Below are 5,000 nucleotides of genomic sequence, written 5' to 3' on the forward strand. Positions count from 1 at the left end.
ACAAAGAACAAAGAAAAGATAATATTACGATAAAGACATGTTATGTATCTTGCATACCTTCACATCTGGCTAGGCGCTTGTATCAAAATAACTCCCAAGCTTCATTTCAATCTGCAATTTCCAAAAAATAAAAACACACACCAGCAAAACAAACAATTAGCCTGCATGAAGTCATCCACCAAGGTCTTCACGCACACACACACACACACACACAACACACAGACACACACAGACGCACACACATGTGGTCAAATGATGAATTCTTCACTTCAGAAGTATAATCACACCATTATATTCAGATTGATGGCACACCCGCGCTTCCAGAGGCATTTATTGCAGGCAGCCATGAGAGAGAGAGAGAGAGAGAGAGAGAGACAGAGACAGAGAGAGAGAGAGAGAGAGAGAGAGAGAGAGAGAGAGAGAGACTGACAGAGAGAGAGAGAGAGAGAGAGAGAGAGAGAGAGAGAGAGAGAGACAGAGAGAGAAAGACAGAGAGAGAGAGGCATGCTCTTATGAGCCCTTTAAAGTGATTGGATGCAGCTGGGAGCTTGCAGCGTCTCTCTCTTTTTTTCATTTTTTTCTCAACAGTGTGTATTTATCTTTTCATGTGGAGGAGAAGTTGGTGGTGGTGGAGGACTCAGGCTGGAGGCCGGAGGCTGGAAGGAAGAGAGGACTACTTTCCGTCTGTTGCCCTGTCCCTCTTCCAATACACATGGGATGCGAAAGCGGAGCGCGCAACAGAACTATCAGGGTGGTACAATAGAACACCGGGGCGGGGTAATGCTAGCTGTACTGTAGCCTGTGAGCAGCGTTGCCAGATGTACGATAATTATCGTATTTGTACCATCATTTTGTCCTCTGCACGATCGAAAACACATGATGCACGATCATTTCAGAGTTTTCACTCAGTTCATTTAGTTGCCTTGAAACAACCGTTTGGTTTGTATGCGATAATTTCCTCCCAAAAGCCCCCAAAAACGATAATTTTGTTGCTTTTGGTACGATAGTTCAACACTTTCCATCTGGCAACACAGCATGTGAGGAGCACAGAGGACAGAGTGACTCCTTTGCAGTGTGTCTGCAGGGTGACTGGAGATTACCATTCGTGCTGGTCATGTACCGTAAGTCCAAATAAATTGGTTCTAGCCTCGTATTGTGCATCACTCCTGTAGCGATGTGCAATACTATTAGTTGCAGTAGTGTAGTCTACGTAGAACGCGGGTATACAGAGTATACCCACTTCAAAATTTCAGGGATTTCAGTATACCCACTTAAAATTGATTGATCCATTATTTAGAATGGTCAAATATACAGTATACCCACCACAAAAAAAGTAGACTACACCACTGATAAGTTGAAAATACTTTATGGCTCTACCATCACACTAGACTACTACGGTGTTATGCAGTCTCGTTAGTAAAACCGTACACAACTTGGTAACACCAAACTTAGAACTGGGCCGTGCCATAGCATCTACTGCAGATGGGCTCGTTGTGCAGACAGGCCTGCTGACTCCTTGATGAAAACACTCGACTACTTCATAACAACATTGATATGAGATTACTAAGAGCTTTAAGTAATAGATTAAGACATAGCCATTACAATTTTGGTGATAGTAAGTTTGTAACATAGGCTCTGTGCAAAGGGGTTAATGTACAGTATGGATTTCTGTTTATCAACTCAAGTGACTTCTCCCTTTTTCGTTAGAAAGTTTCACTAAATTCTGAGAGAAGCAATGGACCAAAATCTGGCTAGAGGTGGCTTCGTACTGTACACCACCACACCCATCACATGACATTTTAAAACAGTTTATAGAAGGAGAATATTACAAACCAGGGCCATGTCACCCTAGTGGCGCGGTAAAAGCACACAGACACATCATCATAACATCATCCGATATTATCATCCGCACACCACAGCATATCACAGTGCACTTGGTGTGTGTGCTTGGGGGAAAACCTCAAGTAACGCCTATGGGGTGTTTTCTGCTGTGAAATAAAATAGGGGAGGAGGGGGGGGGGGACCCACCCAGCCCAGTCTGTCAGAGGAGAGGCGGAACAATTGCACATAGCGCCCCAGGGCAAAACACTTATCGGGCCCCCTATCAGTGTTGCCAGATTGGGCTGTTTCCCCGCCCAATTGGGCAGTTTGGGACGGTCGTCTGCAGGTAAAAATGGCAGGTTTTTCCTGCAAATGTATGACCATAGAAATCAATAGACTTTAGTGCATATTGGGCGGGATTCAGTGCTTCCAGACGGGTTTTATGCAGTTTTTGGGCTGGTAATCATCACTCTCATCTGGCAACCCTGCCCCCTATATGACCTGACAAGATCACAATTGGGCCCCCACCCCCCGGGGCCCAGGGGCAAAAGCCCTGCTCGCCCTCCCTATAGCTCCGGCCCAGTCTGTCAGAGGCGAGGCGGGCGGTACAGTACGTGAACAAGAGGCTTTTCACCATCCACTCAGAGCCAAACAAGCCTTCTCAAAACAATCTTCCCTGCCAGCGCAGCGCAGCCTTTCACTCTCTCAGACAGACTCTATCTCACCCCTAGACACACCCGTCATTACCGATAAACCACACACATGCAGATAAACACACATATGCATATGCACTTCACACCCATACACATATACATACCGTACACATACACATACACAGAAATACACACACACACACACACACACACACACGCACACACACAGAAATACACACACACGCACACACACACAGAAATACACACACACGCGCAGACTCAGACATACACACACACGCACAGAAATACACACACACACACACAAATACATAGACACACACACACTTACACAGACATAGACACACACGCACGCACGCACACACGCACACACACACACACACACACACACACACACATATACAGACGCAGACACCAGACATCAGCAACACCTCTGACAAACACAAGGGGAGAGGCGTCTACATACTCTATCTGTTATCTCGAGCGCCTATTAACACATCCATCAGTCGGACCCAGAGGACCACACACACCCGGGCCAGACACAAACACACACCCGGGCCCGTTCACACCACACCACACCGCACTCACTCACTCAAGTCCACACCACGCCAGGCCTGAAACCAAACGTGCTCATCTACACGTGCGGCGCACTGCACTGGAACTGCCACAAGCAGCATGTGCTGTACACACACGTAGAAACTAGGGATGGTACAAACCGCACCGAAAACCGAAACCGTACAATTCACACACCATACCGAACCGTGAAATGCAGTCCGTGGCAAACCGCAATTCATGTACTGCCCAGAAAAATATGTAAAACAAAAATATGTAAAAGATTCTAGGAGTATCTTATCCAGTCTCTCGGATTAACACATTAGCACATAAGACCAATCGGAGGATGACACAATTAAAATCACATTATAAGCCTATACAAAACATATGTAGGATATTTAGTGATAAGTCTGATTCTATTGGCCTCTTGAAAGAGGGCATTTGGAACGCCCAGACAGCGCACATCAGCTGACGACAGCTGATTCAACTTGCGCATCATCACTTTATAATTGCAGTTATATAAATATGGTTCAATATTCCCAGTGCACCATTTATCATGAACTAAAAAAAAAGAACCATAGAGAACCGAAAACCGTGGCCTTGACACCGTGATATGAACCGAACCGTGAATTTTGTGAACCGTTCCACCCCTAGTAGAAACCTTCCCCTGCCACAAGAAGCATGTACAGTAGAAACCTGGCCAGAAAAAAAACATAATCATCCACACGTGCAGTGTGACAGAGCCCTTAAAATGACATGTGATGAGTGTAAAAAAAAAAAAAAAAATGTTTCTTGTGCCCACCAGAAACGTTCTCGTGCCCACCAGAAATTTAAGTTTCAGGTGCTCACACGAAAGTTTCTAGTGGTCACAAGAAAGTTTCTGGTGCGCACGAGAAACACTTTTTTTTTCTTTTTCTCACATGTCATTTGAAGGGCTCGGTCAGTGCACTGCTCTGGAACTGCCACAAACGGCATGTACTGTAGAACTGCCACAAGCACCACGCACGGCCCACTACACAGTAAAAATCGCAGTGTCAATTCACCAGTTTTGGTTTGTTTTAGTTTTGTTTTAACTTTGTCTTTTTTAAGGAACATCAAACCTGTCACGGGACAAAAGACGGAAATTAGCCTCTTGGCTACAATCTTGTATATTTAGTATTTTGTTTAAATGCTGGCAATATATGCTGTCCCTTTCTTATATAAATAAACTTGTAAACTTGTAACTTGTAAACCACTTAGTACTCAGGGACTAAATATGCTGTAAAATATGTTACTATGAGTGTTAATCTAAATCGACTCTCTAGTCTAATGCCTCTTTTCCACTGTCGATTTTCGGGTAGGCCTACAGCTCAACAAGGCACAACTCGGCTGCACCTTTTGAAATAGGCACGAAAAGTGGCGGCCGAGTCGTGCTGTGTCGAACTGTTGGCCTACCAGAAAACCGGCAGTGGAAAAGAGAGGTATAAGTGTTGGATAATTTATTTGTTAACTACCGTGTACCCACCAAGCTGTGTGGATTTGACTTTGAGAGTGCTAGGATTTTTCTCTAAATGCTCATCAGTCGGGTATAAAAGAAGGACATTAAGAAAGACACAAGCCTCTGGTTATACTCTTGAAGAGTGGTTTGTTTACTATGTGGATAAAAAAATGTCTATTGCCTTAAGCTGTCTATTGCTTTTATGTGCATCGACATCATCATTACATGAGTTTTAAGTGGATGTTTATTTTCTCAGCAATTTTCTCGCATTATCTCATCGACGGCAATAATGACATGTGATACCCTCGGTGTAAATGAATCTCTTTGTTTTCATCTCAGCCAACCCAACACCTCTTTATTCAGTCCACACAGACTAGCAGCAAGTATCAATGATACAACACACACACTGACACACACACACACACTGATACACACACACACACACACACACACACACACACACACACACACACACACAC

General features: G+C 44.4%; 1 protein-coding gene across 1 annotated transcript in view; it reads right to left on the reverse strand.

Annotated features, from left to right (window-relative positions):
- The window catches only part of fbn1 (fibrillin 1), a 189,769-nt gene that overhangs the window by 102,168 nt on the left and 82,601 nt on the right, over positions 1-5,000 (reverse strand). The window lies entirely within an intron of this gene.

Source organism: Engraulis encrasicolus, chromosome 22 (genome assembly GCF_034702125.1).
Source record: "Engraulis encrasicolus isolate BLACKSEA-1 chromosome 22, IST_EnEncr_1.0, whole genome shotgun sequence".
Taxonomy (NCBI): domain Eukaryota; kingdom Metazoa; phylum Chordata; class Actinopteri; order Clupeiformes; family Engraulidae; genus Engraulis; species Engraulis encrasicolus.